This window comes from Pinus tabuliformis, chromosome 1_2 (assembly GCF_031772625.1).
Source record: "Pinus tabuliformis cultivar Carrire ecotype Pingquan chromosome 1_2, CPIR1, whole genome shotgun sequence".
Lineage (NCBI taxonomy): Eukaryota > Viridiplantae > Streptophyta > Pinopsida > Pinales > Pinaceae > Pinus > Pinus tabuliformis.
In genome coordinates, this window is record NC_142298.1 from 1,064,771,891 (window position 1) to 1,064,794,817 (window position 22,927).

A 22,927-nucleotide genomic window follows, 5' to 3' on the forward strand; every position below is an offset into this window, starting at 1 on the left:
CTTGTTGTTTCTCGATTTGTCTGTCTCTGTGAATTATTCTCTGCTATTGCCATCTATGTCTCTGAGTATAAATCCAATGTGTGTTATGTATGCTCTGGCCTAACAGTATATGTAATAATTTTCATCTCAACTGTCTTAGATACAAGTTGAATTTATAATGAATTGCACAAATGCTAGGAGATCATTTCTTAATTCAGAATTAGAGAGAAAAATTCTTCAAGTCTCCATCTCTTGCCATCGCGATAATTTTTTTTTTATCTATTCTTTTAACATTCTAAATTTATTCATCTTCAGGAAAAAATGATGATAAAATCTTCATTGTCTTTATAATCCTAAACGTGTGCTGCACCTTCATATGAAAATAACCCAAGAAATCTTGGAGCAAGCTAGAAGTCAAAGAATTAACTAAATTAATGTTTGATAGAGCCCATAAACCAAATATTATAGTTGGGATTACCAACCAAGCTGAATAAAGACCTAAAGCACCTCCTATCAAAACTTTCTCAAATCAATCCCTTTGATCATCACTATGGATGCCAATATTCTTAATCCTCCCACAAGTGAAGACTTCTTTTGAATTCTCCTACGTTATCAAGGAAACCTAGGGAGAGAAGATAAAGAAACAATAACCACTAAATTCTACTCCAATACCATCTATAATGAGAAAAGTTCCCTTTCTAAAATTGGAGAAGTAGTTTCATTTTTTGGAACTTCACCATCACCAGAAACCCTCTTTCTAGTACAACTTATCTTCAAGGAACTTTGCCCGCTTACCAATGGTCATGCCACCTATAGATTTGGAAGGTACTAGAGCATTATAATACATAACGAAAACTTTATATTAAAAACATGGACAAGTTAGTTTCCTATAGTCAAAACCATGTGCTTAAATTTGTTTTATTTTCCATCTTATCATTTGATTGTCCATATAAGTAATTCTCCACGAAGTCTCGGAGCATGCGAGCTCAATTATGCCCATCATATGGCCCTTGACATCCATTCCTTTCCCTCTCATGGTTTTTTCTTTGCGGTACGTGATTCTAGAGTATCATGTATCCCAACGAGAACTATAGAAAATGGGTAGGCCAATCCAACGGAGTAGTCTAACTAATTCACGTTTCGCCCTTCGTTTTTTGTGACCTCCTTTGTTGACAGTCATTCTTTGGCTACTCCGATGTGCCTACTCTATCTTCTCCAGCAACATCTATTTTCGAGAAATGCTTGTCTTCTCAATTTCACCAACCTCCTCCTAGTGCCCGTTTTCCTTATGGTCTAGTTGTACATACAAACCATACATGATCTCGCCATGGATTATGTTTCTCTCACTCCAAGTTTTCAAATTTCAAATTAAGTGCGAGAACGAAAGTTCGAAATAAAGCGAGAAGATATTTGGGTTTCTTTTCTTTCTAATTTACATATGTTTGGTGAGGTTTGTGTTTAGTGTTTGAAGATTACCGTTAGAAGTGACATATTTTTTCTGATTGTCAGAAAGAATAGTGGTCACAAGAAATTGACCATCTCTAACTCTCTTGGTGGTTGTCATGACTTGAAAAAAGCCACAAATTTGAAGGTAGTTATCTCTAGTTTGACAATAGAGACAATCTCTACAATGCCCTTCCATCCCATTGACATAAATTTGAAGGTTTTTATCTATAGTTTGAAAATTGAAACAATCTCTACTTCAATTCCCTTCCATCTCTTCTAAAGATTTAAGGTGGAGCGATAATAATAGTAAATGTTTTATGTAGCTCACGAAAAATATTTTATGTAGCTTGTTCATGGACAATGCTGGACTTGTTTCATGTAAAAATTTTGGAATAATTTTAAGAGTTGGAGTACGCATACATTTTTATCGAAGAATTTATAAATAATTTTTGTAGATATAAGGAGGAACCATAATAATAGTAATTTTTTTTTGCACCTTGCTCATGGACAATGCTAGACTTTTTGTTTCACCTTCAAGGAGGAGCGATAATAAGAGTAAATATTTTATGCACCTCAGGATAAATATTTTAAAAAGTTTGCTCATGGACAATGTTGGACTTGTTTCATGCAAAATATTTTGCATGATTTTAAGAGTTGGTGTATGGGTATAGTTGTATAAAAGAATTTATAAATTCACGTAAAATCTTCAAACATTTTAAACATATAACCATATTATATATATATATATATATATATATATATATATATATATATATATATATATATATATATATATATATATATATATATATATATATCTATATATATATATACATATTTTTGTATTTGAATAAATGGCTTTGATAAATGAGCTTGAGAAAGTGAACATTGAAAGACAAATGTGTTGAAAGAAAGAAGGCACAATGGAATAAATAGCTATGGTTTCCATCTTAAAAATAAATACCAAAAACCTCACATCAACAATATAATTTGCAACATGTAAAACATAGATTTCAACAAAAATACAATACCCTATTGTTTTAGTAACCTACAAGGGAGTTTCCACCATTAAGGGGGGTTGCCCCAACTAGAAAGAGGGGAGTTCCCACTACTAAATGAGGAGTCACATCACATTTCAAAATTATATAATTTTTTTGATTGATATATTTGCTTTCATTCACTTTTCACAATGAAACATGAATCAAGATAAAAATTATCAGCATTCAAATATCACATCTCTTCAAAGAATTTATATCTTAAAAGAAATGTTGATTATATCCAAAATTTGATTCTGAATCACTTTGTGGCATAAAATATATTTTAAAATTCAAAATAAAATTATAACATTTTAAAACCAAGTAAAATCCAATTAAATTTAAGTGAGAAAACTCAATAGATTAATTTGTCAGCTAAATTAACATCAGATCACAATAAGCATAAATTATGATGAAATGTGTTATCTAACAAAATGATAAAAAATGCACTAAATAAGAGTGGTTTTAATAAAAAATAAAACTATTATTGATTGAATTTTGAAATAATAAAACAAACAAAAATTAAGCAAACTTAATTAACAATTTAAAATGATTAATTTTCCAATTTAAAATAAATTTTCTAATGAATTTATTTATATGTGAATATGGTATAGAAGTTGATAACATACCAGTAATGTTTTCATAACAAGATACAAGTGAATTGCCACCATTATGGGGGAGTTGTTGCAAGTATAAGAAGAAAACAAGAGAGTTGTCACAACTATAAAAAGGGAACAACTATAAAATGGAAACATGTCAGAACAACCACATAATTTAAAGTAAAAAATCACCATTACATCAAAGTCACTAGTACAAAACTCTGAAACAAAATAACAATAATAATAATAATTGATGTTAAGCTCATAAATACTTTCAAGGACGAGTTGTCACAACTATAAAAAGGGAACAACTATAAAATGGGAACATGTCAGAACAACCACATAATTTAAAGTAAAAAATCACCATTACATCAAAGTCACTAGTACAAAACTCTGAAACCAAATAATAATAATAATAATAATTGATGTTAAGCTCATAAATACTTTCAAGGACATGTATAGATTGTACCAATTTTTAATTCATATGATTAGTTTGGTTCACATTTCAAAGGCTTAAACTGAGCCTCCATTAATAAATGTGCTTATGGATGATTGAAACATATTAGTGTGATCAATTAAATTTAAAAAAAATCAATGAATTTATATTTTTTATTTACTTAAATAATTAAAAAACAACCAATAAAATAAATGATTTATAAAAATATTTTTAAATTAATTTTAGTTTTGAAATTCAAAATATTATTTCTAGTTTTTCATTAAATTCTTTATTTATTTTTAATATTATGTTGATTCTTTAAATAGTGATAACATGACTTTAAATATGGAAGACCCCTCTCATTCCTTGATTTCATACAGTTATAAATATTTTAATGCAACCTATGATTTGCACATTAATTTTCATAGGGTGAAAGAAAATTAGACCTTTGAACTTGTGGTTGCATTATCCAATAAAATTAGAGCTTTGAAGTTGTGGTTGTAAGATCCCTTTCATAGGTAGGTAGATATTGTTCATTACCTATAAACTTCAAATTGTTCCATTGGTAGGAATTCATAAACTAGAGTTTTTAAATACATATTGGGTATATGATATATGTGTATTTAATATGTTGAAACACATAAGTAGAATTCGTCAAAACCTAGTAGATTTTAATTTAGAAAACAAGAGTTCAATGTGTTCCTGCAATTCAAATATTATATCTTAAAAATATATGTTGATTATATCCAAAAAGTGATTTTGAATCACTTTATGGTATAAAATATTTTCTAAAATTCAAAATAAAATTGTACAACATTTTACAACCAATTATGAGCCAATTAAATTAAGTTGAGAAAACTCATGAATTAACTAAATACTTAATTTAACCTCATATTACAATAAACATAAATTATATCCAAATGTATTATTTAACAAAATAGTTAAGAATGCATCAAATAAGAGTGATTATGATGAAAAATAAATTATTGTTGATTAAATTTTGAAGTAATAAAATTAAGTAAAACAAAAATTATTGAAAAAATTTTGATTAATAAGTTAAAATAATTAATTTTCCAATTTGAAAGAAAAATTTCTATTTAATTTGTTTATGTGTAAATTAAGTGGAAAAGTTGAGTCAATACCATTAAAGCTTTCGTAACAAACTACATACAACTTGACACTATTACAGGGGAGTTGGGGGCATTGTAACAAGGAAACAGGGAAGTTGTCAACAAGGAACTAAGGGAGTTGTAACAAGGAAATAGAGAAGTTGTCAACAAGGAACTAAGGGAGTTGGGGGCACTGTAACAAGAAAACAAGGAGGTTGTCAACAAGGAACTAAGGGAGTTGGGGGAACTGTAACAAGGAAACAGGGAAGTTGTGCCAATGTAACAAGGAAATAAGAGAGTTTCCACCACTAGAAAAAGGATTTGGAGCAACATAATTTAAAGTAAAAAATCACCAATATGTAAAACTCATTGGTTAAAAACTCCCCATCCAAAAATAAATAAATAAAATTGGTATCAAAGTCGTGAAAGTATTTACCTAAATAATAATAATAATAAAATAGTAATAGAAAATAAATCATTTATAAAATTAATTTTATTTTTTAAATTCACAATATCATTTCGAATATTTTTTATTTGTTTTTAAAATTATTAAATAATGATAATAACACATCTTTGAATCAGAAAGACCCATTCCATTCCTCGATTGCCCACGATTATAAAAAAATTTAATGCAACCTATGATTTGCATATTAATTTGCATCGGGCGTAAAAAAAAATTAGAATTTTGAAAGTGTGTTTGCATGATCCCTTCCGAGATATATCAAGTCCACCTTCTCCCTTGGGTTCAAGCTTTTGAAAAGCGAACCAAATCAATTATAGGATTTAAGAATTGGCATAATTTATAAATGTACAAGAAATTATTTAAGACCATGACATCAAATTTGTTATTATTTATGGTGGTGGAAACTTCCTAACTTCCTTGTTGCAATTGTAATAACTTCCCTGTTTTCTTATTAAAATTGTGGCAACTCCCCTTTAATGGTGACAATTTTTAGGAACACATTGAACTCTTGTTTTCTAAATTAAAATCTACTATGTTTTGAGGAATTATACTTATTTGTTTCAACACATTAAATGTCTATATATCATATATATGAGATCAATAGATATTTAACTTATTCCACATTTAAAATCGTGATTGAAATGTTATTTTGGATCATATTTATAGTTTTCTAAAAATTGCAAGTTTAATGTAATTTTCATTATAAGACTCTAAACCTAATAGGTATTTAAAATCTCACGTTTATGAATTCCTACCAAAAAGACAATTTGAAGTTTACATGTAATGAAAAATATCCAACTTCCTCTCAAAGAGATCATGTAACCACAACTTCAAAACTCTAATTTTATTGGATCATGTAACCACAAGTTCAAAGCTCTAATTATTTTATTGGATCATGTGACCACAAGTTCCAAGCTCTAATTTTTTTTATACCCTCTGAAAATTAATATGCAAATTAATATGCAAATCATAGATTGCCTTAAAAGAATTATAGGGAATTAAATCAAAGATTGAGAGGTGTCTTGTATATTTAAATACTTGTTATTATCACTATTTAAATAATGAATTTAATATTAAAAGAAAATAAATAATTTTAAAAAATTTGAAAGTGATATTTTGAATTTCAAAATTAAAATACATTTAAAATTATTTTTATAAATTATCTATTTTATTTTGTTGCTTTTTTCATTATTGAAGTAAATATAAAATATGAATTTATTGATTTCTTTTAAATTTAATTGATTAATGGAGAACAATTATTTGGTAAACATATTCACTTTCTCTTGAGGTTCAAACTTTCGAAATGAGAAAGAAACCAATTATATGATTTAAAAAATAGCACAATTTATAGATGTCCTTGAAAGTATCTAAGACCATAGCATCTATTATTATTAATTGTACCAGTGACTTTAACATAATGGTGCTTTTTTATTTAGATTGTGTGGTTGTAACTCTTGTACCACTGACTTTGATATAATGGTCATTTTTTATTTAGATTATGTGGTTGTAACTCTTTAGTTTAGGGGTGAACTTTTCCCCTATAATGGTGAAAGCTCACATGTAGTTTGTTATTAAAAAATTATTAGTATGGTGTCAACTTCTATACCTTATTCAAATATAAATAAATTAATTAGCAATTTTTCTTTTAAATTGGAAAATTAATGATTTTAAATTATTAATTAAATTTCTTTAGCTATTTTTTCTTTTATTTGATTTTATTATTTCAAAATTTAATCAATAATAATTTGATTTGTTGTGATATGAGGTTAATTTAGGTGATAAGTAAATTTATCAATTTTTCTCACCTCTATTTAATTGGCTCTACTTTGGCCATAAAATTTTATACAATTTTATTTTGAATTTTAAAATTTATTTTATATCATAAAGTGATTCAACATAAAATTTTAGATATAATCAACATTTTTTAACATATAAATGTTTGAAGAGATATAATATTTGAATTGCACGAATTTGTATCATGATTCATGTTCCATTGGTTCATATTCCATTTATCACCATAATTAGTTTTCCATCAAATAGGATTTCTTCTCTTCTTTTTTTTTGTTTTGTTTATCTTTTATGCACCCAATCATGTGAAAAGTGAACAATTTTTTTTTGAATCAAACAAATTCTATAATTTAGAAATGGGCTACAACTCCCATGTTTCTAGTTGAGAAAACTCCCGTGTAATGGTGGCAACTCCATTGTACCTTATAAAATAGAGTATTGTATTTTTGTTGAAATCTATGTTTTACATGTTTCAAATTATATTTTTGCTCTCAAGTTTTTGATATTTATTTATAAGTTGGAAACCATAGCTATTTATTCCATTGTTCCCTATTCCTTTCACCACAAACTTCTTTGGTTGTTCACTTTCTCATAGTTTGGTAACTCACTTCAAGGTATCAAAGTGATTTATGAAAATACAAAATAAAATCTATAAAAAAATGGTTATATGCTTAAAATGTTTGAAGATTTTAGGTGATTTTATAAATTGTTTGATAAAACTAGACCCATATACCAACTCTTAAAATTATGCCAAATTATTTACATGAAATAAGTGGAGCATTGTCCATGAGCAGGTCGCATAAAATATTTACTATTATTATGGCTCCTCCTTACAATTGGAGAAAATATTTATTAATTTTTTGATAAAACTATACCTATACACCAACTCTTAAAATTATGCCAAATTTTTAAAATGAAACAAGTAGAGCATTGTGCATGAAAAACCTGCCTAAATTATTTATATTTCTTTTGTAATCAATCCCATAAATGGTTCAAATTTGAATAAAAAAATAATCTTTGTAAATCAAACTATGGAGATTTATATGATCAGAAAACAAGTCGAAAGTATCAAAATAGAGATAGAAAGACAGTAAAACAAAGATATTCTCCATTGTTAAACTAGAGATAACCACCTTCAAATTTGTGGCTTCTATCACTTCATGACAACCACCAAGCGAGTTGTAGATGGACAGTGGCTTTTGCCTACTGTTCTTTGTCACACTCACTAAAACCATGTCACTACTAGCAGATGCCTAATCTTGAAATGCTAAACACAACCCACACCAAACATATGTAAATTAGAAAAACGAAAAAACCAAAATATCCTTCCTCTTTATTTTAAAATTTCATTCTGGCCCTTAATTTGAGATTTTAAAACATGGAGTGGCTGCATGATGCATGGTGTGTACGAAACATCTAGACCCTAACTAAAATAAGGTTGGTGAAAATGAGGAGAGGGACATTGCTAGGAGATAGATGTTGTTAGATTGGAGGAGAAGGGCATTGCTAGGAGAGGGATGTTGTTAGATTGGAGTAGCCAGAGAATGACCGCCAGCTGGAGAGGACACAAAAAATGAAGGGTGAAACATAAAGTAGTAAGACTACTCCCTCTACCAATTGTTCCCTTGATTTCTCTATTAACAACCCCTTATGCAACAAGAAAATTGAATCCTATTGGGATCATAGAAATGCTATTAGAAAACTTGCACAGTGATTCATGTCGATTCTTGTGGAAACAATTTGATCACCCAATGGCTTCCACATTGAGAGAAGTAATGTTGTGTAGCCAATAGTAGCTCTATAAATCACCTATTCATTCAATGTGGTCATCGTGCTCGAGGCCCATCTGCATATGAGACATCTTCAAACTCGTTCTAGTTTCCTTCAACAATACTCTCTATTTTGATATGGCGGCACCTTCTATTACCATGACGACTCCATTCACTAATATATGAGCTGACTCTTCTTTCAGATAGACTTATGCAAACCTGAAAGGGTTCGGTGAACCTCATCTTGGTTGCTGCCACAATAGACGAACAAATATTTCAAAACGAAAATCAAAATAAACTAGAGGCAAACAATGGCTCAACATGAGTTGTCCACATCATTTCCATATATTATTGCAATATCGCCACTATTAATTCCAATAGAAATGTTTCTTCTCCTTTGAAGTTGTATTGCATTCTTCCACACTAGCTGAGATCAATATAAGTACCCAGATCATTTTCATTTCATTATTATTCATTCGGACAAGTAAAACAAATTATGACAGTAAAGACATAGGAAATGATACAATAGTTAGAAATTACGCGCAGTCAAGAACAAAGTAATATACAGTAAAACAAGATTTACACTTCCAAAACTAGGGTGAAACGAAATATCTTTAGATTATTATTTCTAATAGACAAAAATATATTCACATGAAATATAGAGCCTTCAGCTCCATTTTTTCACAGTAAAATATGGTATCTTTAGATTATGATTTCGAATAGACAAAAATATATTGACATGAAATATAGATGTTGAAGCTCCCGTTTATCAGAGTAAACTACTATTTACAATTGTTTTAGCTCCTTTATTTTTCTCGAGAGACTCCAACAACTTATAAGTTGTTTTGAACTCAAAACATAATAGCGTCTCTGATATATTAAAACAATTAGTTACTATAGTTATAAATGTAGTTGTAAAATTTATTTTTCATTAAAAAATTATTACACTTTATATTGACATATGATGTTATAACAATCAATTTCTAAAGCTATTTCACAAAAGGACTTGAACTTCTCCTCATTTTTGTTATCATTGTTTAGTGTTTTAGCATTAAATTTCAATTTTAGTCGTTAATGCACACATTACTGAAATTTAATCGTTAATGCACACATTACTAACCAATCTTGAGTTTAAGTTTCACATTTTATATTTCATTGTGATTCTCTTTTGAAGCAACATTATCTTTTGAAATCTGTGCATTACTGACAAATCTTGAGTTTAAGTTTCACATTTTATATTTCATTGTGATTCTCTTTTGAAGCAACATTAGCTTTTGAAATCTAGATTTCATTATTGTTTAAGATTTCATTATTGTTTACTTGAGTATTTGTAAAATAGATTAAAGATTTATTTTTAGGACCTAGTGCATAATGAGTTCAATTCTGTAGCAGCGTAATTAAATCATTTTCTTTTATGCTCAATGTTCAAGCGTTTCCTTTTGAGTTAAGTGTGGTTTTATGAAAATTAGATAAAATCCTTTATTTTCAAAATCTTAGAACTCTAGATTAAAAGAATATGTTTTTTGATTTTCTATAAGTTGTATGAAAATATTTCATTCATTTTTGCAATTAGTTTCATTCTTAGATCAAACTTTCTTTCTTTCCCAAAAACATTTTAAGAACAATTCTTGAAAATTGAAAGCTATAGTACCCAAATATTCTAGCCATTAGACTCCTAGTACAAAATCAACACCACCTATTGGAATGGAAAGCATTAGACTATTCAATACATAATCTCTCATGGATAACTTGATATTATGGCACTTTCTAGAGAAAATTATAGCTCCTCCATTTGCAACCATCACTTGAAAGTGTGGTGCTCGATATAGGAAACAATTCAATTCCTTGGCTATCTTACGATGAATAAAATTATGGGTACTACCTGAATCAATCAACACTATTACCTTTTTCTTCTTGATATGTCCTTCTATCTCAAGAGTTTGAGGAGTGGTAATTCCTCCCAATTCATTACAAGATATCATTAGATTCATTTCTTATTTCTCTAGTGTTAGTTCCTAGTGTATACTCTCTTCTTTTTATGTTTCTTGTTCATTTTATTCCTCCTCTTAACAATCTATGTAAACTAATTTATTCTCAACATACTTATGACCTTTAGTGTATTTTCTATCACAATTGTAACAAATCCCTTTTGCTCTTTTTATTCCAATTGTTTTGGTGTCAACCTTGTAGGTTGCGGAAGGCTAAGCACAAGAACACTTCCATCTTTATAGTCGTGAGTGGTAGGCTTTCTTGTTGCCGTAATTTTTCTTTCAATTTTTCTTGCCAACCTAAATGCCTTTTCCAATGAATCAGGTTCCCAAAGGCGAACCTCATGTTGGATGTTATCATTTAAAGTCCATATGAACACATCAATCCTATGATAATTTGGAATATAATTTACCCTTATATTCAATTTTTGGAAGTCCTAAATGTGCTCCACCATTGAACCCTTTTTTTTTAGATATAACAATTGGCTAAAGAAGGTGTTGCTGTCTGAATCCTTATAATGTGCTATCATTTCCTCTATAAAAATTGACCAAGTGACAATTTATTTTCGAGAGAAAAGCCATTAGTACCATGCAAATTGATTGGTTTCGAAATATAAAGTTGCAATGCGTACCTTTTGTTTGTCTTTCACATTATGGAGATATATGACAATTCAATGTGTACCCTTGAAGAGTTAGTAGACGGTGAAGAAAAAACATGAAAACAAGAACAACCTCCAACCTTCAACGATGGTGATGGTAATAACACAATGCTCTTAGGCGATACTTTCTATGGGTTGGGCGGAGAAGAAGAAGAAGAAGACTAATCAGATTCTGAAGAAGTAGGGGAAAACAACGAAAAATACATGGTAGACCAAGGTCTAGATTGGATGTCTCAGCACCCACTTGCACTACCGTTACACAAGATTCCAAGGCATCTAGAAAAGATCCTAATGAAGTATGACCCTGAAAAAGGAGTAAAAACTAAGGACCATTTAAAACCTTCTACCTACATCTACAAATACTTTAGGTATGCCATCATGGTATTATGCGTAGAGTATTTTTTGTGTACCTTAGACGGTAGAGTAGTTGTGTGCTATCATAGTCTTCCTCCGAATTCCATCCTAAACTGGAGAGGGTTTAAGAAAATTATCCTTGAGAATTTTGCTGATGAAAAGACCCCCACCATGTTATTGAAAGAGTTGGACAGTATCAAGATAGAGAAAAAGGAAAAAAGTGAAAGATTTCAATCATATTTTTAACCGCATTCTGAATAAGTTCTCAGTAAACACTAAACCTCATGACTCCATCATCATTGTTGTATCATCAAGAATATCATTCCGAGAAAACGTGCCCATAATGTAACCAGACCATGAGCATTCTTGTTATGCATCTTGTTGATACGGTAATGGATAAGGAGCAGACTTAGCGAGTGGAAGAAAAGTTATAAGCTACTGAAATTGAAGAGACTCAGAGTGTGGGGTACATAGTAAACATGTTCAATAGCATATTCATAGCCAAAAAGAGTAATGCTAACAAACAATCTCTGAGTGATGCCCTATCCTAGAAGCAGACCAACTGGTACAATTTGAGAAGCCAAGTGCTGGCTACTGTACCATAGTTGATGAACTAGAAAATCAAAGAAAAATTTGTTAAGAAAGATCAGTCTTCCTGTTAGCTCAAAATAGAACACTTAAACCAAGTCTCGTCACTCAACAACAATGAAATGTTCTTCCATAAACAGTAAGAATAAAACTAACATTTCAGAAGTCACAAACCAAGTTACGTCTCCGCACATTTTGGTAGTCCTTCCCACTGTACATTACAACATAGTTGATGACAAGAATAATTTACATGCTAACATTTCAATGTTTGAACTAACAAAGTTCATGAGCGAGTGGGACATCCTTTTACATGAACTTGGACAATCCATCACAGGTAATCATGCTTCTTCTGATAAGGGATCTGGTACATCTTTTTGTTCCCTCGAATTTGTACTTAATGCTTTGACAATGGGTGAAAATACACCCTACCCTTCTTTTTTGTTAACTTTTGAAATCTTTAATTTCAATATACACAATTTCTTGGTTAATTTTAGTGCATCAGTGAATATAATGCCATTCTCTATCGCCAAGAAAATAAATGAAAAATGGGACAAAACAAATGCACAAATTATATAGTTGGACAAAACTCATTTCCATACAATTGGTGAACTCAAAGATGTGATCATTTTTTTATCATCAAATGAGTGAGTCCACCAATCCGTCAACATAGTGATTTTGGACATTCGAAAATCATATGGATTTTTTTTGGTAGAGACTGATCCATAAAGCTACAAGGGTACTTTGTTACAAACTAGTCACATTTATGGCTTCCATATAAGGGTAGAAATAATTAGATCCTTGTGAATTCAGAAAGAAACATGAAGCATAATGTCATTGCCTTGAACGAATTGAATGAACCAATAACTTTCGTATAACTTATCTTTGGCAATTTCTTCTTGGAAACCCAACTCAGGTGTTATCTAGCACAACCATCCCCAATCCCACCAGATACACAGTTGGACCTCCTTCCTAATCAAACTGGTGAAAATGAGATTTGTACAGTTAGTAATAGTAATAATAGTACCAGTGTAGTTCCGAGTCCTTGTAAATATGATATGTGGACTTTGTACATAGATGGATTGAAAATGAAGGAGGGCTCTGGAGGTGGTTCCATTTTAATAGACCTGCTACAAAGAAACTATTTGATCTTTGTGATCCGGATTTAAACACCAACGCAACAAATTACAGAGATAACCATATACACAAAGGTGCAGCGGAAATAATACTTCATTTCATTAATGGAAAATACTGAAATTGCTTACAACCAGAAATGGAAATAAACCAGCTAGGGCGATGGTAGCTTATCTCTGAGAAGAGATGTGATGGCTACATGCCTCTGAACTGTCTTACAATGAGGCGCGAAGGCCTATTTATGTTTGAGAAACAGTGGAAAAACCCTTAACATTCCAAAACCTAACCCTAGAAGATGAAACGCCAAACTATGGGCCCCGTTTGGGGTAAGTTGGTACATCAACTTCCCGGGGTCGTAACTTTGGCATACGATCTCCGTTTGACGCATACAATAGTTCGTTAGAAAGATCTATCCGAGCACTATCATTGTTGGAATGGGCAACATCATTCCATTCCATGGACCCATGTTGCCCCCGGATTCCCCAAAAAACGTCGTTTAGGGCCTCAAAACGGCTCCGGAAGTTCAGGACCCGAAAAACTGCTAAAAATAGTAAGTTGTGCTACAATTAAGGAAACTGAAAATGTTGAGAAGAACAATGGTGGGGGTCCAAGTGGACTTGGCAGGTGGCCACCAATATCCACCTGGATCATTCCTCCCCCCTTAGGAAGCAATGGTCCCCATTGCGTTGAGCTCCTCCATGAGATGAGAAAACTTTTGCTGAACTTGTTCCCTGGTGAGCCACTTGCCCTGCTGAAGGAGTTGGCCTGCTTTGACAACTCGATACAGTTGGATATTCTGTTGGCGAGTGTTCTTGATCTGTGTGTCCATGATCCGATCAGTTGTAGCTTGTTCCATGCAATCTAGATTTAATTCTGTGGGTTTGAGCTGTTCTGCAATGTCGGATGTGTCTAGCAATGGTGGAAAGTATGGCCGAAGGCGGTCCACATTGAACACTGGGTGCAGGCCAAGGAATGGGGGAATGCTGAGTTCAAATGCATTGTCTCCCATAGCCTTAGTAATGGTGTAAGGACCATATCGGAGTGGTCTCAATTTCCGATAGGCTCCAGTAGGGCGTTCCTTTTGCAAATGCAACCAGACTTTGTCGCCCACCTGAAACTTGTGTGGAACCCGATGTTGATCATGTCGCTGCTTGTACTTGGCATTTGATTTCTCAAGAATGTCATGGACCTGTTGGCGAATGTGTTGGATGCGCTCAATGAAGCTGGTGGCCTTATCTGTTTCGGACTGGACATGAGCTGAATTTATGTGAGTAGCTGCAAGTGGCATGGCCACATCAATGGGGCATAGTGGCTGGAATCCCAAACCCACCTGAAAAGGGATATGGCCAGTGGAGCTGTGAAGAGCTCGGTTGTAGCTGTGCTGAACATAGGGGAGGCTCTCGTCCCATGTGCGTGGATGCTTTGAGTTATACATGCGCAGAACGTGCACAATCATCCTATTGACAACCTCTGCCTGGCCATCAGTTTGAGGATGGAAGGCTGTGGACTTCATGAGTTTGGTGTCCAGCATTGACTAGAGACTGGACCAAAATGTGCTGAGAAACCGACTGTCCCGATCTGAGATGATAGACTATGGGATCCCAAAGTGCACCCATACTCGTTCAAAGAAGAGTTTAGTAGTGGCTTCTGCTGTGATATTCTTCTTGCAGGCCACCATAATGGCCATCTTCGAGAACCTGTCGACGACCACAAAAACACAGTCATTTCCATGCTTAGTGGAAGGAAGGCCTGACATGTAATCCATGGAGATGGATTCCCAAGGTCGACCAGGGGTAGGCAACGGGGTATAGAGGCTGTGCTTCTTAATGGTCGGTTTGGCAATGGCACAAGCAGTACATGATCTGATGTACTTCCCAACATCCTGTCGAAGATTTGGCCAATAGAAATAATTTTGCAGAACTGCCACTGTTTTCTCGACCCCGAAATGCCCCGCAGCCCGACTGTAGTGGGCTTCCCAAATCATCTTGGCACGCTCGCTTGAAGGAACACAAAGGTGACCGAGGTGGCATAATAGGGCATCCTGGAGGTGAAAATCTGGAACATGCCGACCCTCCAAGAGTGTCTGGTATGTGTGGCCGAATTCTGGGTCGCTTTTGTAGAGAAGTGGCCAATCAGAAGTCTCGTGCCCACAAGAGTTGAGCACGGTCGTTAACGCCATGATCAGTGGTCGACTGAGGCAATCTGCAACATTATTGGTGCTGCCCTTCTTATACTTGATATTCAAGTGGAACTGTTGCAGGTATGTAGACCACTTCTGATGGCGATCATTTTGCAATTTCCCTTGGGTCTGTATGAAGTGCAGGGGTCGGTGGTCTGTGTGGATGATCGTTTCCTTCCCCAAAATGTAATGCTTCCATTGTCGGCAGGCCTATACAATGGAATACATTTCTTTATCATAAGTGGGGTACTTCCGGACTGTGTCTGAAAGTGTTTCACTGTGATATGCCACTGGATGTCCATGCTGAGTAAGGACTACCCCAATAGCATAGTCAGAGGCATCTGTCTCGACCTCAAATGGTTGTTGTAAATCTGGTAACACGAGCACTGGTGCCGTGCAGAGGCGATCCTTCAACTCCATGAATGCCTTCTGTTGAGATTCAGACCAAAAGAATTTTGCTTTCGCCCCACCCTTGGTGACTTGACTCAAGGGCCAAGAAATATGAGAAAACCCCAACACAAATCTGCGGTAGAAGTTGGCAAGGCCTAGAAAGCTGCGGAGCTCTGTTAGAGTGGTTGGAGAGGGCCAATCCCAAATGACTTGGATCTTGGCTGGATCAACATGCACCCCCTGTTCATCAATGATGTATCCCAGATACTGAACCTGGGTCATGCCAAAAGTGCATTTCTCCAAATTGGCACATAGCTTGTGTTGCCGCAGTGTTTGGAGAACCTGTCGGATGTGCTGGAGGTGCTCTTCCCAACTCTGGCTGAAGATCAGAATGTCATCCAAGTATACTACTACAAAGGAGTTGGTGAATGGCCGCAAGATGTCATCCATTAGCCTCATGAAGGTTGCAGGAGCATTCGTCAATCCGAAAGGCATAACCAACCATTCGAAGAGGCCTTCCTTGGATTTGAAGGCAGTCTTCCACACATTAGAGGGTTCGATTGGTACCTGGTGATATCCTGACTTCAGATCGATCTTGCTAAAATATTTCACCCCCTTTAGTTGGTCTAGGAGGTCATCAATCCGCGGGATCGGGTACCTACTACGGACAGTGATCTTGTTCAGCGCCCGATAGTCAATACAGAGTCTCCACGTCCCATCCTTCTTCTGTACCAATACGATCGGGCTCCCACAGGGCGATGAACTCAGACGGATGTGACCTTTATTCAGGAGCTCCTGAATCTGCCTCTTGATTTCATCGTTCTCCAGAACGAAGCACCGATAAATTGGTCCATTGGGTAGCAGCACACCTGGGGTCAGATCGATGGAGTGCTTGACTTGACAGTGCAGAGGAACCCCTGCCGGGGAGGTGAAGATGTCCTCGTACTCCTCCACAACCTTGTCCATCTGTAGTTGTCGTGCAGAGGGACCCCGTCTGGAGGCTGCGACCACTGTCTTCTTCTTTCCTTGAGGGCGTATCATTAGGAAGACAAATTTCCTGGTTTTGGAAATGATCTTACTGCATTGTTTTGCAGTAATCAAAGAGATGGCAGTAGGTGGTGCTACCTCTGGTATCCTGTACAACTTATTTCCCAATGTAATAATAACAGCACAGGGCCTTGATTCATACACAACATGTCACTTCCACAAGTATGGTTGTCCTAGTAATACATCACAAACTTCAAGGGGAGCAATGTCACACAATACCTCATCCGTGAAGGGCTTGATGTTGTATGGAAGGCGACACTGCTGGCTCACGCGAAGATCTCGTCCTTGGTGAAGCCACCCAATGGTGTATGGTTGTGGATGTGCTGTTGTCGGTAAGCCCAACCGCTTCACGACCTCTGCCGAAATGAGGTTCTTTTGACTCCCGCTATCAACAATGAACTATATCGGGGAGCCCTTTACCCACATCTAGGAGTGGAAGAGACGCTCCTCCTCCTCTGGATCTTCGGGTTCATTTTTCTGGATCTTTGTGGTAGCAACAGTGGCGCTGGGATCCGCATCAATGATCTGCTTCCCTTTTTCATTCCCCTTATCGGGTTCTGACTCAGAGTCGAACCATGCATCTGATTCTGAAACCTTTAGCTCAGCCACCAGTGACTGCTTGGCCCGACACTCACTTGTGTTGTGAGTGGAGCTCTTATGGAACTCGCACCATTTTCCAGTGTCCTTTCTCGGCTTTGGGGTGCTTTTCTTTGCTTGCAGCTTCGGCTAGTTGTCTTGGGCTGTCCCGCCTTGGCTTTGTCCTTTGTTCTGTGGTTTAGGGGCACCTTTCCCCTGCTTTGGATTCGCAGATCCAAAGTCTCGCTTCTTTTCTTTAAACTTCTGCTCGACCTTGACGGCATATCGGTATGCTGCGCCAAGCGAGGAGATGTTTAGGAATTTTATTTCTTCCTGGATGTACTTGTGCAGGCAGCCACGGTATTTGAGTATCAAATGTTGCTCCGAATCCTTGATACCCAACTTTGTGCGTAGGGTATGGAAAAGATTGGTGAACTCCAGCACGTCTTGGTCCCTTCCCTGCCACAACGTGGTCCACTTTATGTATTCATCCTCATAGCTTCCAACAGGGTAGTACTGCTCCTTGATGGCATCCCGGAATGAATCCCAGGTGGGTGCGGCTGAAAATAGTGAGCCAGTACTTTCATCCTTCTGCTCGCAGTAGGTTTCCCACCAGTCCTTGACGTGGGGGGCTGCTTTGAGAAGAGAAAAAACAATCTTTTCCCGACTCGAAAATTCATGAACAGAAAAATAACCCTCTAGTAGATTTAACCATTTATCTACGGCATCTGTGTCTATCTGACCCTCGAATATGGGGATTTCAAAATTAACTTGTACCTTAAAGGGTGTGGCATTTCCAGAGTAGCTGCTAGAAGCCGATGTGTTGCTTTTGGGTAGCCGCTGAAGGATCTGGGCAAAGCTGTCCATCATCGCGTTCCGTTGTCGCTCAAGGGCTTCTTCGAGCAGGATTTTGATGGGATCTCTTTCCCCCTCGTCTTTCTTCTCATCCACCATGGGAGGCCATCGGGATTTGCGAGGCTGGTCTTGCAAAGGTTCAACCAGTTCAAGCCCTAACTCCTTATATCCCGACCTTGTTGGGGACATGCAAAGAAAAACAGAGAAAGAGCAGACCGCTCTGATACCACTGATCCGGATTTAAACAGGAACGCAACAAATTACAGAGATAACCATATACACAAAGGTGCAGCGGAAATAATACTTCATTTCATTAATGGAAAATACTGAAATATGCTTACAACCAGAAATGGAAATAAACCAGCTAGGGCGATGGTAGCTTATCTCTGAGAAGAGATGTGATGGCTACATGCCTCTGAACTGTCTTACAATGAGGCTCGAAGGCCTATTTATGTTTGAGAAACAGTGGAAAAACCCTTAACATTCCAAAACCTAACCCTAGAAGATGAAACGCCAAACTATGGGCCCCGTTTGGGGTAAGTTGGTACATCAACTTCCCGGGGTCATAACTTTGGCATACGATCTCTGTTTGACGCATACAATAGCTCGTTAGAAAGATCTATCCGAGAACTATCATTGTTGGAATGGGCAACATCAATGGACCGATGTTGCCCCTGGATTCCCCAAAAAACATCGTTTAGGGCCTCAAAACGGCTCCGGAAGTTCAGGACCCGAAAAACTGCTAAAAATAGTAAGTTGTGCTACAATTAAGGAAACTGAAAATGCTGAGAAGAACAATGGTGGGGGTCCAGGTGGACTTGGCAGGTGGCCACCAATATCCACCTGGATCACTTTGTCTGCTTGGAATTTTAGTGAACAAACAAAACTGCAGAATATGAAGCATTGATCTTGTCCTTGCAAAGAGTAATTGACCTCAACGTTGTCATCTTGAAGGCACTAGGTGACTCATAAACTATGGTGCAACAGGTACACAATACCATACATTGTGCTTCACCTCATCTTAGAAGCTATCAACAAGAGGTATGGTGTTTGATTTCACATTTCAAAGATTTTAATATTATTTTTATTCCAAGAATGTGTAACGCGGCTGCAGATGCATTAGAAAATTCCACTGCTAGGTTTCCATGGTTGAAGGATGATTTTTCTATTAAAATTATTTATAAGCCATCAGTCCCAGATAATATCAGTAATTTACATGTTTTTTATGATGACCAGTAGATACTGTGCTTTATGGAAAATGTTGATGTATTCAAAGACACAACAATTGATGAGGACGAGCGCGAAAATGCATTGCAGGAAGTAGCCAGTGCAAGTAAATGAAATCTCATCCCAAAGGGTGTGCTATCATTGGAAAAGTTGTATGACCTACAAAATTTCTTTCGAGGACCTATTAATGTTAAAACCCACAGTTTCATGCGTCACACAAGAAGATTAACTCAGGAATAGAAAAAGATCCGAAGTACATGAATCTTGGCACTTGTTGTAAATCACAAGAGTGGCAAGCCTTTATCCGATTATTCAAGTTGTACTGAGATGTGTTTGCGTGGATGCACAACGAGCTTAAAACCTATGACACATGAATCACCCAACATGTGATACCAATAGAAGAAGGGGCCAAGTTGTTCCAATAGAAATTGAGAAAATGACATCCAACGCCTAAGCCCCTTAATCACAAATAGTTAAAGAAAATATTCGATCCTCGGATCATATATAGAGTGCAGCACTCAACTTTGGTATCAAATTTGGTCCCGGTAAGAAAGAAGTCCAAGGAAATCTACTTGTGTGTCAATTTTTGAAACCTCAATTGCACTTCAGACAAGGAAATCTACCTCATGTCGTGCATGGAACAAATACTGGAAATAGTATCAGGGTAAAAATTGTTTTCTTTGGTAGATGGTTACTCATGATATAACCATGTTTTAGTTTCATAGATTGACAAACTTAAGACCACCTTTTGCATGAATTGGGGCACATTTGCATTCAGGTGAATGTCGTTTGGGTTAATCAATGTTGGTATAACATTTCAACATGCTATGGACATAACATTCTGTGGGATGATTGGATAGAGCGTAGTGGTCTATCTTGATGACGTGACAATATTTTCGAAACAAAGGTCAGACCACATATGCAAATTAAAGAAATTTTTTGAGTGATTTCGCAAGTATGGGATGTCTTTAAATCCCAAGAAAAAGTATCTTCATGGTGTCTAAGGGTAATCTCTTGGGTCACATTATTTCCAAAAGTAGGATTAAGGTAGACCTGGACAAGGTCAAATAAATCATGCAGATTCCCTTCCGAGTGAAGAAAAATGCCATGCAGTCCTTCATGGGGAAAATCATTTTCCTCCAGAAGTCCATCTCTAACTATGCTCAAATTGTTAAGACGATACATGAGATGGTCAAGAAAGATGCAATTTATAAATGGGATAAATGGGAAAAGGATGTTTTTTCCCGTATTAAATAGGATATCGCAGAAGCACATGCATTGTATACCTGAGGCTTCAATAAATATTATTTGCACTACACCTTTGCTTTTGACACTTCTCTCACTATTTTGCTCACTCAAAAGTATGATCTGAACAACGAGTAACCTATTTATTTCATCAATGAAATTCAAGAATGACCTAAACTTAGCTACCCCACCACGAATAAACAAGCTTATGCAGTGTATAGGGCGGTAAAACACTTTTGGCCCTATCTATGGAAAATTTGTTTCATTATCTTTGTTTTGCACCCAACAATGAAATCATTGCTTTTTCAACAAGAGCAGGGTGAAAGGAGAGTGAATTGGATGAATGGTTTGCATGAATATGATCTATAGATCAAGCTAGTTCACACAATCAAGGGCCATGGTCTTTTTTGACTAACAACAAAATCGATGAACACAAAGGAAGAAGAAGAAGATCTTTTAGTATGGGAGAAAGAAATTGAGATGTACAACATCGAGCAAGCCTCCCCCGCTAGTACAAAAACATCTTTGTACACTGATGTGCACCAATATCTTGAGCATGACATGATGCCCTACCAATTTTCCACATGGTAGAAGAGGGAACTCATAATTAAAGAATTATCTTACCAGTTGGTGCATGAGGTTCTTTTGAGAAATCACCACAACTAAGTACTACTCAAGTGTTTGGAAGAACATGATTCAAAAAAGGTATTGTGTGATGTCCATGACCAACTAGTCTGGGGACTCTTTGCAGGAAACATAAAGATGCATAAGGTCATGCGAGCCTGATTTTACTAGCCTACATTATTGATAGATGCTCATGCTTATGCTTGCAAATGTTCAGTTTGTGAGAGGTGTGCCTATGGAAATAAGAATTTAATTGCCCCATTGTAGCCCATTGCAGTGGAAGAACCTTTTCAACAATCGGGCTTAGATATTATTGGAGTAATATTTCTACATTCATCGAAGAAACACCACTACAATCTTACTGCCACATATTACTTCACGTGGTGGAAAGAAGCAGTTCCGCTCAAACATTTGAATGATCAGGAAGTCATTATCTTTCTACAACATAACATCATTTCGAGGTTCGACATTCCTACTTTACTTATTTTCTATGATGCAACATACTTCTCATCACTATTACATTACAATTTTGCATTGGAAAATGGTATTATATTGAAATATTCAACTAATTATTATCCAGAGGGGAATGGTCTTGTTGAATCCACAAATAAGAACCTAATCCACATGATGAAAAAGACCATATTCTCTTAGCAGCGAAACTAGCACTCTGCTTTGGTAAATGCCTTATGGGCTAACCGAGTCATGCCTAAGCCTTCCCTGAAAACCTCCCCTTCCTTCCTAGTATAGAGAAAATAAGCCATTCTCCTGCCCAGTATCTTCTTTCCTACTCTCTAACTCTCACAAAAATCTGATGGCAAGTCGGGATCCCTCTTCTGCCCCAAAATAAACAAGTGTCGATTCATGGTTCTCTTTAAATAAATAAATAAAGGAGAAATAAGATAAAGGCTTCCTATGTAGAGAGGTGAAGCAAGAAACTCCGTCATGGTACTTTTCAAGCTCACTAGAAGCAAAGAAACATTTGTTTTCTTGTGTGACTCTGCTGGGGTAGTGTCTAGACATCCTAGCAGTGGAGGAACAATAGAAATGAAAAATTATACTCTGAAAATATTAAGCTCGCGAACTACACTAGCCTACCCAAATCGAAACATTGTGATATCGTTGAATCTTACATTGTGTTCAACCGAGAATGCATAAATGTGACCATATATATTCATGGGGAAAGTGGGAAGAATAAAGTAATCTCCATGATGAATAAATACTCCTTGAAGAACCGAGGCCCTGCACAAAAGAAGTTAACCGAGATATAGAAGTTGGAATTCAACCAGTGTGTCACCAAGTGTTCTAGCTACTACAACACCCTCAAAAATTTTGGCTTATCCTTAATTTCGGAGCCTCCCTTGGTCTTGTACATTGATGTCACAAATACGAAAGCTTATTTCATTAAAATTTCTTGAAGTATTTGTTCCCTTTTGCATGTGGA

The 22,927-nt window shown here is 35.6% G+C and overlaps 1 pseudogene; it reads right to left on the reverse strand.

The window, feature by feature from the left end:
- Positions 1–280: 280 nt before the first annotated feature.
- Positions 281–22,927, reverse strand: part of LOC149209811 (uncharacterized) — a 35,152-nt pseudogene continuing 12,505 nt past the window's right edge.